This window comes from Falco peregrinus, chromosome Z (assembly GCF_023634155.1).
Source record: "Falco peregrinus isolate bFalPer1 chromosome Z, bFalPer1.pri, whole genome shotgun sequence".
NCBI classification, from domain to species: Eukaryota; Metazoa; Chordata; class Aves; order Falconiformes; family Falconidae; genus Falco; species Falco peregrinus.
In genome coordinates, this window is record NC_073739.1 from 58,539,850 (window position 1) to 58,553,235 (window position 13,386).

The 13,386-nt window shown below is 39.1% G+C and overlaps 1 protein-coding gene across 2 annotated transcripts in view; it reads right to left on the bottom strand.

The window, feature by feature from the left end:
• The window catches only part of CERT1 (ceramide transporter 1), an 81,032-nt gene that overhangs the window by 31,776 nt on the left and 35,870 nt on the right, over positions 1 to 13,386 (bottom strand). The gene's annotated exons all lie outside the window — the stretch shown is intronic.

The window sequence follows — 13,386 nt, forward strand, 5'->3', positions numbered from 1 at the left end:
TGCACAAAACTAGAGTGCTGAGGCTTTTAATAAAAAAGAAATTATGAAAGCAAAACTCATGTCAGGAAGCAGCAGGGGCTTAACTCAAATTGCACCTGCATATTCAGGATGTTGACACAGCATCAGTAAAGTTACTATGAATCTACTTTTTTGTTATTGTAGTCATCTGTAAAAGATTAATTATCTACAACTGATTATATGCCTGCAAAATGAAAAGGAAATACATATTTAAGGGTTCAAGAAAAGGACAATATTCCATTATCTTGCTTTATGTAATCCCTAACAATCAATTTTCACACAGCATTCAAAAACCTACAGTACTCCACAATTAATCAGGGATTAACATGGTTCAGTTTGAAGACAATCAGTCTCAATCAATCCTTCCACTGGTTCATATAGCGCCATTTTATTTTTAAAAGCAACAAAACAGATCACAGAAAAACAGACAATTACTGCTGCCAAGTTCTTCTTTTCCTTTTTCCAGGCTTTTGTAGCCAAATTCATTATACTAGACTGCAATTACTTTTTACACTTGAAAGAATTCTACATAAAGCAAGATGAGATACTAAAATCAAGAGGGAGAAAACAATCAATAGTAACTAAATAATGAAAAAAGAAAAACATGTCTATTAAAATAACATTTAAAAGATCTTAAAATACAAAGTTTGACAAGTTTCCTCACAAATCAGAATCAGATACTAAGGAACTGCAAGAAAAATACTTCCCTAAAGGTTAACGTAAATGGCCTGTGTATGGCAGAGGAGAAGAAAAACACTGAGAGAAAATGTAAGAAAAACAGATGGTTCAGAGCAACAATTAAAATACTGTAAATAGGTATGTCTGATTCAAGCAGACAGTGACAACACTGTAAAAGACTTTTACCAAAAATATGAAATTCTGCAGTAGCACAGAAATTCAGATGGGGCAGGGAAAAGGGGATGAAACAAATGATACAAAACAAGAAGCAAATTCTAGCTATTGTACTTTTTATGGAAAAATTGAAAGTGCATTGACTTGGGAAGGCAGGAGAGTGCTGACAGAATCATAGAATCATTTAGGTTGGAATAAACATTTGAGATCATCAAGTACAGCCGTTATACCAGCACTACCAAGGCTATCACTAAACCACATCTCAAAGCACCACATCTACGCAGTTGTTTGAAGGCCTCCAGGGATGGAGATTCCACCACCGCCCTGCACAGCCTCTTCCAATGCTTGACAACCCTCTCAGTAAAGAAAGTTTTTCTAGTATCTAACCTAAACCTCCCCTGGACTAACTTGAGGATGTTTCCTCTCATCCTGTCACTCATCTGGGAGAAGAGACCCACCCCCACCTGCCTACAGCCGCTTCTCAGGCAGCTGTAGAGAGCAGTAAGGTCCCCCCTGAGCCTCCTCCTCTCCGGGCTAAACCACCCCAGTTCCCTCAGCTGCTCCTCACAAGCCCTGTGCTCCAGACCCTTCCCCAGCCCCGTGGCCCTTCCCTGGACACGCTGCAGCCCCTCTACGTCCCTCCTGCAGTGAGGGGCCCAAACCTGAACACAGGGTTCGAGGTGCAGCCTCACCAGTGCCCAGTGCAGGGGGACAGTCCCTTCCCTTGCCCTGCTGGCCACACTGCTCCTGACACAAGCCAGGGTGCTGCTGGCCTCCTTGGCCACCTGGGCACACTGCTGGCTCATGCCCAGCCGGCTGCCGACCAGCACCCCCAGGCCCTTTCCCACCAGGCCCTTTCCAGCCGCTCTGCCCCAGCCTGTAGCGCTGTGTGGGGCTGGTGTGACCCAGGTGCAGGACCCGGCACGGAGCCTTCTTGAACCTCATCCAGCTGGCCTCGGCCCATCGGTCCGGCATGTCCAGACCCCTCTGCAGAGCCTCCTGCCCTCCCGCAGATCAACGCTCCTGCCCAGCTTGGTGTCATCTGCAAAGTTGCTGAGGGTGCACTCGATCCCCTCGTCCAGAGTGTCAATAAAGATACTGAACAGAGCTGGCCCCAGTGCTGAGCCCTGGGGAACACCACCTGTGACAGGTCACCAGCTGGATGTAACTCCATTTACCATGACTCTCTGAGCTCAGCTGTCCAGCCAGCTTTTAACCCAGCATAGAGCACACCCGTCCACACCATGAGCAGCCAGTTTCCCCAGGAGAATGCTGTGGGAGATGGTGTCAAAGGCTTTACTAAGGTCCAAGTAGGCAACATCCACAGCCTTTCCCTTATCCACTAGTCCGGTCATCTTGTCATAGAGATCAGGTTCATCAAGCAGGACCTGCCTTTCATAAATGCATGCTGGCTGATCACAGAATCATTTAGGTTGAAAAAGACCTTTAAAATCAATCATGAAATCTAACCATTAACCATGCAAGATGCAAATGAATATAAAGAGTACTAAAAACAGGGAGAAAGGACAAAAAGTTGTTTGATGTGTGGGTTAAAACTGGAGGATTTGGACAATACTGCAATGTGTGGGACAAAGTATGTATGTTTGGGTTACAAAGGAGCAGTGGCAGAGAAGCACAAGTTTGGGGAAGTGAAGGCATAACCAAAAAGAAAAATACAAGTCCCCGAATTCTCAACAAAATTCCTCAATGAACAAGACTGAATGATACTATCCCACGAAACCAAGCAAGAAGGAGCCAAGAGTCAATTTTTATCTGGCCCATTTAAAGACTGAGGTACAAGACAAGAAACCACTGGGGAAACAGAAGAGAAATAGAATGAGTATCAAAAGTAGAAGTGGAGCTGAAAAATGAATGACCAAGAAATTGAGTACCTTTTTCTAACTGTACTTACAAGTCTAGATAGAAGGTGGCTAATTGGTCATGAACTTGATTTTTTTTTTTCTTTAAAACAGGTACTTGAAATTCAAAAGATTTAATGAGGCACATCTTAATTTCACTTCACAAAAAAATCAGAAATACTGCAACATATCTGAACTAGCAGAAATAGAAGTTTATATTTAATGACAGCTTAGACTGAAATGAAAAGTTTTCTTATGAAGCCATACTATAAGGATGTATTAATAATTTAGTAATTTCTGGTATAAACCATGCATTTAAACTATTTTATACTGAGCAAGAGTCCTAGAAAAATAGCTACACAAGTGTAGCAATCAAAGTGGTAATAGTTCTACTTTTTAAGAATTATTCCTGATATGTGTTTTAAAGTATGGCTTTAAAATATCTATTGGAATAGACTTTTCCTTAAAAACACTCAGTCTAAAAAAGCACGATGTATCCAATATATTTCAAGTGTTATGCTTTGGTACCTGGCTTTGGTAATGTATTTGGGATATTGGATCATATTTTGAATTGCAATGCAATTCAGTGCAAAGACTGTAACTTTAATTCACTGGGTTGTAGTTTTAAGCATAACAGAAGCCAAATAATGAAGCTTTAGTTTTTTTTCAAATATTGCAGTAAGGGCTTTTGGCTTTCTTTAATGGCCTTTAAGTCCTCCAAAGGCTTGACAATTAAAATCAAAGTGGCTAAGGGAACAAAAGGATTTTCTTAAAAAATGGAGAGTTTTGGGCATACTATTATTTTGTTTCAGAAGTGTTTGATAAACATAGACCTCAGAAGAGCATTTTAAGTCACACAGCACCTTGAGGCATGAAACATTTCTTTAAAGATTTCCTCTAAATGCAAATCTAAACAAACTTCACTATTCTACTAGTAACCTCAGTATTTATTAAATATGCTACAAATATTAAGATGACTGAATGTGCTTTTACTACAGTTTGACAGTGGGAACTCATTCAATTTTCTCAGTAAGTTTTACACACTAGGAAAGGTAAATTTCATTTTATCAGGATATGACTTCATGAACCAATTTATTTTAAAATGAGCCAAAATAGCCATTGCATTGAGGTCAGAGCATTTTAACTAAGGACAGCAAATATCTTGTGATTGCTTTCTCCTTTAAGTAAGAACCTGCATTTCAACTTACAAAGTAAAACTTGCTCATTTCTCTATCTGAAGTTTTAATCTGTCACATCTTAATAGTACTACTTACAAGAATAGATGCAATCTTAGAAGCAGAAAATCTGGTGACTTATATTTTACATTTGATTTAAATCATTTTCTTCCAACATTACTCCTACAGTTAATGCTCAGTTAATTTAGTTCATAAAATAAAAGCTGAGGGTGAAAAAACACCCCCACTTCTTTCCATATCATTATGTAAGCTTTTATTTTTTAAGGTACCTTTGACTGTCATTTATGCTTGTGATTAATAATTCTACTGAACAGTTTATCTGTGCTTCAGGATTGTATACAAGACAGCCATATATGGCTCTCAGCTGTATACAGCTATCAGCCTGCAAACCCAACCAATAGAAGGGTGCTACATAAAAAGCATTTTGGCAGTTTTAACTCTTTGCAACCAAGGAGCAAATTCAGCAGATGGAACAGCAGACAAAATTAATCCAAAGCATGTGCATTTACAGACCATGTTCACAAAACTGTCTTAGACAATTATGTTTTAATAGCCAAGGAGAAAAAGTGAAAATAACATCAAGAATACTTATTTGTCAGAAGAATCAGAAAACAAGTATTCCTTTACAACTGCTACAGAGACAAGCCATCCAGCTCACAGCAGACACATGCAAGCAGCTTAACACAAACAATGAAAGCATGCATCATGCAAAGCCCCACCATTCTACTACCGCAACATCTAAACGAGAGCAGGTCACTGCCGCATTTATATCTTGCAAAGCAGATCATCATTAACTATTCACTGCAGAAATACTCAATTACATTGAGAAGAGGAGTGTTGACACAAGCTTCTTCTGTTTACACGATTTTTGATTTCCCAAGATAAAATTCAGAAAAGCAGGTAAAAGTCTATGTGATAGATGCTAACAGTCTCCACTTGAAAACAAAATAACTTGCAGAAGTTGTATCAATTCATACTACCAAGCATTAGCGCTGAATTACCACGCTCGGTATATAGATGCAGTTCTTTTAAATTCCATGCATACATAGTAGCTTCAAAGCTATACTAAACCAGCATTTGTTAGTACATTGCAACACCTTCAGCTTTCTAAGGTGGTGCGCAAAATCCATTAATCCTTTCGTTATGACAGATGAAAGAGCCACATGATCCAAAGCTTCATGTGATTCTTTACTGGAGCAGCTGCTGCTATCAGCAATAAGGCAGTATGTCACAAAAGTCGCTTTCAGTAAAACAGCTAAGTATTTGCAGAATCATATTGCAGAACTCCATTATGGCTCACACTGATCTGCTAAAGTAGGTCAATAATACTCTTGAGTAAAGCACACTCACAGGAAAGCTCCCTCTTAAAAAGAAAAATCAAATAAAGCAAATTATTCTCCCATGTCTTCAAGGAATTAACATTGATTATGTTTCAGATCAGTGCCTGTCAAGCACTTCAGTGTATGTTAGTCCACCAAGGCAGATATTTTCAGTTAGCATTATAAATTATTTATTATTTTTACATAGCACAAGCAGCGGGCAGCTCCTCCCTCTTAAGGCATATGGCTCACCCTAGGAGGTGATGAAACAGACATTAGGATACAGTGACTCTAATCACGTTCTCTGCAGTTACTTGTGAAAAATCCTACTAAAACATCCAAGAGATCAAACCACAGTATCTTACGAAAAACAAGAACGCAGAAAAAAGTAAAAATGCAAAATGAAAAGAACTATAAGGCCCCACAAAAGACTCTGTGGAGACTAAGCAAGACAAGCTCTGTAAAACATATATGTCCCAAGGGCTATTTTTAGACTTGCTACACATACTTCAACATATATTGAAGAAAGAAGGGTTACTGCTAGGACAAGCCATGGAAAGGCTACCTAGGGATGGCTGCAGACAGACACTACAGGTAGAGCAGTTCAGGATGCACTTCTGAGGACTGAAGTTAAAGATACAGTTAACATGTGTCTGCAGGTCTGACTTTTCAATTGTTTCACAGCCACTGACAATGCAAATTTAAGGTTTCAAAACCAACGTAGTTATTAGCAGGAAAGCAGAGATGAGAATTTCACAGCTCAGGTCACTGCAGCTGGGTGATGATTTCACTACCTACAGCCCTCCCAAGCACAGTGCAGGAGACTACTTAGAAAGCAAAAAAGCTTGTAACATGATCTTTGCAACTGCAGAACCAGGTAAAGATATGTAGAGATGTTTTTCCTTCAACAGCGATAGATGGTGCAATTCCATACTAAATAAACACACCACACACAGGAGGAAAACACCAGGCATTCTGAATTGAAAAATAAGTATTTGACAACTGAAAAAATAGAAACTATAGCAATATAGCCCCAAGACTATTGTAACTGCTATATTCACTTGTTGAATCACCTCGTGTCTTTACTTCTCAAACTCCATATACTTTTGCTAAGTCACTGTGTGTTGCCTGCAGACAATAAAGCCTCCAACAGCTGCATGAGCTAGAGCAGTACACAAGCTTATAAGCCCTGAAACCACATACTGCATTCTGAAGAAGGAGGAAGGGCTGTGGTATCAATACAAATTATTGCAGAGAGAACGCAAGTTGACAAAGGGGCAGCCAAAGGTAAATGACTGGACTTTGATAATCTTTATCCACATACTACACACCCATGTTTAATTACATGTACATATACTGTTATTCTATTAATTCTCTTAACTGTTAATGAACACAGGAAAACTATTCAATATCTTTAAATGCTGAGATTCCACAAAAGCTGAACGAAGAACAGCCAGGACACTCAGCATGGGCCAAGAGCCCACAGAGGTGAGCAACAGAATGCCTTTACCATCCTATTTCTGAGGCTTGGGAACCACTATATCAAAGTGTGATTTTTACAGACTAAAACTGCTCCCTGAGCAAAAGCACCAAACCCCAAGCTGACAATAACTGCATTCTGCTGTATACTGACTTCGTAAAACTAAAGCAGCTTGTACTGTACAGCAAGACTGGGAGAGGGCTCCCTTTTTCCCTCCTATGAACTTGGGCTGTCAGGAGAGGGACAAGTAAGATCTCTAGAGCTGCACAAGAACTAGAAGTCTCCACTGTGCTATTAGACACTGTCAGGAAAAGCACTGGTGTTCTAGCCTCACCTTCCAATGCAATGAATTAAGTGTTCTTACTTGCTTTAGTACTTTGAAAGCTAGAGGGAATAGTCATAGTTTAAAGACTTAGTTCCTTCAAATACATATTGCTTGATCTTGGTTTAAGGACAAACCTTGCACAACTGTGCCTTTAAAAAGAACAGTTCTGATCCTAACTGAAAGCACCTGCCATATCACTCTTTTTAACAGTTATATAACATTACATAGTAGTTAAATTGTATTTAATGGTTACACTAAATATTGCTACATAATTGCTATGTATAAAATAATTTTATCCAATACAAATATTAAAATCACTGAAATGGTGACAATCATATAAACTATATATTTGTATTAATTAATAAAAATCAATAACAAAAAATAAAATTGCCAGGGACAATGCACAAAACACTAGCAGGCAGAAGAGCCGGGAGGTGGCAGGAGCCCGGGAAGCTGCCTCTGAGCGCTCATCCACAGAGCAACAGCTGGGCAGAGGGAGAGCTGCGTCCTGCTAGGACAGAGCACACCGCCAGAGCCTCTAAGCTCGTACCTACCAACAGTCTCAAGGACTAAACTACACACTGTGTTCACAGTTAACAGACATTCAGGTACTATCTTTCTTATCCTTCAAAGCAGCAGTAAGGAATGTTTACCCCTTACTTCAATTGGGGTGTGTGTGTGTTTAACCTATGTAAAGTTGTGAAGTACTACATTAATATCACCTCTGTACAGAAGTGGAAAAACACATCCACAGTCAGTGTTAGACTGAAGAATCTTGGGCTAAAGACCGTAACTCGATTTGAAAGGAGACACCACAGTTGAACAGCAGGGCTTTTTTCACCTTTGCAGAAAGTTATTTGTTGCAAGTCTGAGCCAGTTTTGGTCCTGAAATTCAGAAGATTTCACTTCACTTATTCAGAAGAAACATTTTTATATCAAGTACCCCTGCAATTCAAAACACAGGAAGAGATGGACTACAAAGACTTTTACAGCAACATAGAACATATCCATCAGCAGGCTTACCAATAAGCAGTAAAACAATCAAAGCAAATACTTCTGAAAAAAACACCAAGACCACTAAATCTCTTGTTTACCTAGCACAGTTAACAGTTTCTTGTTATTGCTACACACACAGTAACAGATTTCCCCCCCCCCCCCTCCCCCTGCTTCCTTCAACCCTCAGACATTCATTCAGCCATCAGAATGCTTGGCATACCCAAGTATGCACCAGTAGCAAGTACTGGAGGATGAAGAAAGTTGAAATTGTCAAGGACTGAAAAGTTCATTTGTTTGACAGAGGATTTTAAAAAATGACCGGAAAATCACGAGAACACATTCAGTTTAAACTTCAATCTCAGAACAGTGATTTGGGAAAAGGCAAGGAAAGAGTAGTTTACTTTCTAAACAGTCCTTGTTTTGCATCTCACACCCTATCAAATTAACACATTTTTCTTGACTTTCAAAGCTTAGTCCCTATTCTTATTTCCTTCTTGCTGTAGCCCTTTTTATCAGCTCTCAACACCCACTACCCTCAAAAACAAGGGAAGCACACTGCAGGTAGTTGAATAAAAAAGGTTATACAAATCAAGAGACTCTCCAGGACATGCATTTTTTTGTCATGTTCCTGATATAGCTTCAGATTCCTGAAGCTGTCTAGGGTTTAAGTTTTATAAAAACAGTCCTCCTACTTGTGTCAAAATATGTTTGGTTATAAATGAAGCCCAGTCTGGTTTAAAAGCTTTTTACACATATGGAATTCTGCCATCAGTAGAAGCTTTATGCCCAATCCCAACCATACATCCACTTGACAACATAAAGATTCTGCATCTTAAGCTCAAACTAACTAGGCAATAATTCTGTTCAAAGGCAATTTGTTGTTTGTTTTTTTTTTTTTTTACAGAAGATTAACACGCTATAATTGACACTTTCAATCTAAAGTTCTGAAAGGATAACGACATAACTATAAAAAAGTTCCGCATGACAAGCAGAGATTTACAAGATCTTAAGTCAAACACCTGAAGCACAACAGATACCAACATTTTTTAAAAGTTAAATGAAAACATGAATTAGTTTAGAAAAAATAGCACTACCTGATTCTATTATTTTCATGTTAGTTTGTAGGTCAAGAACAGTCTGACATGATAAAACCAAAATTCTTCTAAAGTTATTGATGTTTAAGTGATAAATTTTCTTAGCACTTCAGATGTGTAGATGTAAGACCTAGTCCCAGACACAGAAAGGCAACAATATGCATAAAGTGCAGTTCCCACCTCAAAAAACTTTAGAAGCAAGTTTAGATTATGCTAAAAACTCTGTATGATTAGGTTTCATATTAAAAGCACATTTGGATATCAAAGGATAGAAACTCAGACGATTTCTACAAGCTTGTTGAATGATCAACTTGAAGCATGACAGTATGTCCTCCCATTACAAGATATAATAATACACTGCATTCTGATAGGCCAGGTACTGGGCAGATTAGTTTTCCATACACGCCATATTACTTCTGTGCTAGTTTACTTAAGTACAAGCATTTGAAAAGTTACCATACAAGTTCATGTGTTTAACCTCCCCAAGTCAATATCCTGTGTGACCACTAGAGGGAAGTAGCAAAAAGGAAAGAGACGCGTCTAAAGGTTACTATTGGTCAAAGCCCAACAGTAACCCTTACCCTGTTTCTGCTTCAGTCCCTGTGCCTATAAAACCTCCTTTCCTTGGCAGACAATTAAAAACAGCGCAGTTTTACCTTTAGCCTTTATAATTACATTTTATACTCATTGCTAAGTGAGGATAAAATTGACATCTATTGCTGAAAGAATGACAGTGAATCAGAAGTTTTCATAGAGATTTAATTATTCTAAAGTCACACCTCTCAGCCAATTCAAAACAGTGAACTCATTAACACCACGTTAATTTCCAGTTAAGATTGTCCGAAGTCATTAGCATCAAATTGACAAATGTTTAGGCACAGATTTCTTAGAATTTCATCTACCATGAAGTAGTTAGGCTCAAGATGATTTAGCTTTTAAAAAAAAGAATGCTTAATACATGACATAGAAACTGGGCACTTGTCAAGCACCAAGTAGGAGACTTCAAGGAGTCCAAGTAGGAGACAACTTTTCACATTCAAAGCTCTGCCATTTGTCTGCAGCTGTCAAACTATACAGCTTATCAGGAAAAGGAGGTTTATATATCAGCCAGATGAACAGGCAGGATTTCTTCCTGTAGGAGTACACATGAAGTAGGTACTCACCAGACCAGTTTTCCCTGGAGGCATATGCGTTTTGAGAAGCATCAGAAGAAACAAAGTTCTAGTTAAACCCTTCCAAACCCATGAAAAGTCCTGCAGCAGTGATACAGAGACACTTCATTTGAAACAAGTCACCTACTCTATCATAACGCTTAAGTTTAAGCAGGCTTACTCCAGAGTTTGTTGAACTATTTTGTGCAATGCAATTTTCAGAAAGCTAATCTTTGATAATTAAAATGTTACCTGACATTACACACAGTATCACTAAAAATACTAAGTTCAACTTAATCTGCCAATGTATCATTCATTTCTGCAAAAAGAAACGGACTGTTTTTATTTGCTGAAAGCCAACACCCTCTGTGCAAGACGACAGGAAAAACTTCAAGCATATCACAGGTCTCTACAATAAGCTGACCTACCCTGCCCTTTAAGAAAAGCCTGGGAACCAGTGGGATAAGTTTGTGAAAGGCTGCCTGTAGTGCACCAGAGGAGCAAACCAAAGGATCCAGGCTCTAAAATGCTCAGGACTTCTAGCATAAGCATTATCACCAGTTTCATACAAGACTGTAATACTGTTGGCCATCATTAGGTTGTGCATTAATGTGTGGGTCACCTTTTTCGTTCTTACTGCTTTCCAGAGGGGTAAAAAAAAAAAGTATGAACAAGATACAGGATGCCAGTGTGGTGCTTGGTAACAAGTAAAAGGAGGTAAAAACCTCCCTACAGTAAGCATGACTTAAAATAGTGTACTACTGATAAAACAAGCAGATTAGTAGCCTATTCTAGCTCAGTCTTCTAGTAACTAAACTGTCTCATTTCATGACAGCACCACTGTGTTTTACACAAGCTGTAGGAGCACTTTCTGCAAAACCTTGTGCATTAACTGCACACTGTACTATGAAAAGTCCAGGCAACTGCAGAAACACATTCAATATGTGAGTCCTCAGAATAAAATATTTTGTAGACCCGTGTATTCTCTACATGCTGCTGAGGTCCAATCCCATTGCTGATTCCCTTACACCAGTATATCCCTGAAGAATTAATCATGAAAAAGCCACCCATGTATTAAGAGGTCACAGACTGCTCAAAACACTGATGCTACTTGCCTGCAGACACCACAGTGTGTATATGGAGTGATGTATGACTTAAAGAGAACAGCCATATACTCACTGTAACCTGCTTTGAATTGCAACACATCAAAAGCTGACCTTGCACCACTGCTGAGTGAGGGGAGGGAGACTTGCCTTGTCTACCATCAGGTGGAAGGTGTTCCCTGCCTATTCTGCATGGCAGTGACAATCATACTCTGCCACCAGACCTCTGACAGATCTGCATATAGTCCAGTTCAGGCATCACAAAGTAGCAGTCATAAAACCAGCAGAAATGTAAAACTATGATATCCCCACCCAAAAGCACTCCACACTCAAAGCCACCCTACAGTCTAGGACAGTTAACGAGAAGTTTGCAGACTGCCTGTGTACCACAGGGCTCTAAAAAGATATGACCCTTCAGGAAGCATTTTATATTGAAACACTATAAATTAATGAGGCTGGCAGAAAACCTTTCCAGCCAGGTGACAGAGGTTTTGCTTCTAATTGCAGCCTCAGGTCACATATTGCAGACTTCCTTTTCACATGACCAAGGCCAAACACATAGAGCATTTTTTAACTCTAGGTGCATCACCTGGTTACTCACATGAATACTCCAAGAGGCAAGGCTATATATGGCTGGTGCTGTCAGCTGAACACTCTTGATCTGTTAAACACATGCATCTAGCAGGCATGATGGCCTCTTTTTAAACAATCAAAACAAAAACCAGCCCAGCAAGTCTTTGAAGGTTAAGATACACTTGCACAAACCTTTAGTCTTATGTATTGTTTGACTAGATTATGGAAAGTGTAGTCTAAATAGCTGTTGATGCTTACCTCTGCACTTTCTTTTTACATTTCAAAATGGCAGGTTTACCCAACAGACTTCCTCAAACCTACTAATACCACTAAACACATGAAATAAGTATTTTCTGCTTAACCCTGTTTAGCATATTTTGGGGCACGTAGAAACAAGAACCTAAATAAGCAGAAGCTGCACCTTCTAACAGTGCAAAAATAAAGCAATACTTCAGGACAACAGAGTTTAACCAGATCTTTTACTTACAGAGTGTGAAAAGAAGGAAAAGAAGGAAATTGAAACTTCACCTTGTTAAAAAAGGATGATTTCAAGACAGGAGTGAAGAATCCTTTTGCTGTGAAGTAGAAAATACTAAAACATAAGCAGGGAAGAATTGAACAAAGATACAAGAAATGTGGTTTTATCATGAAATCAGAATGACTAGGTTGCAAGGTATCTCCAGTACCACCTCCTGCTCAGAGCATGTCCCATTAGATGCCCAGGCCTCCACCCCATAAGGAGGCATTCTTCAGGGAATTATAGTATCTATTTTCAAAGCCAAAGTGATTGTTACGAAACATAACTGGAACACACAGGCAAAGAAAGATTGGGCTGGTCAAAGTGAAACAATCTGCATTGTCTATAGTTAATCAAGTGTGTTGAGCTGGAATGGACTGACAGCTTCAGTCCAGCTTTGAAAAGTCATAACTACTTAATAAAGCTACAACTTACAGCTGCTGTTTGAACATGGCATCCTTTTGCCACTCTTGGGCCCAAGACAAAGAACAATTTTCTTCTGTCCTCTGAAAGGGAAGTTTCAACAGTTTGGAAGTGACAGCATTTAGGTTTGCTGCAGCATACGCTTGTGTACAACTGCAACTGCTGATTCACTGGCTTTCCCCTAAAGTCTTCTTTCAGGAAATACAGTTTCGAGCAACAAGCACACTTAGCAAATTTAGTAACATTAAATGACAAGCAATATCATATGTATTGAAGAGTTAGTTTGTGCTGGTAACAATGCTAGAATAATGGCATGTGTAAGACATACCCAGCTTAGCTTTCCTGCTTGAAAGAGCGTATTTGATTAATTTTCAAAGGCAGAAATTTTTGTTATTTCCAGTAAAGGTCTAATAGCTTGAGCAATCCACCTGATCTTCCCCTGAAAGCAGAGCTTCCCTACAACATCAACCAGTTTCACTG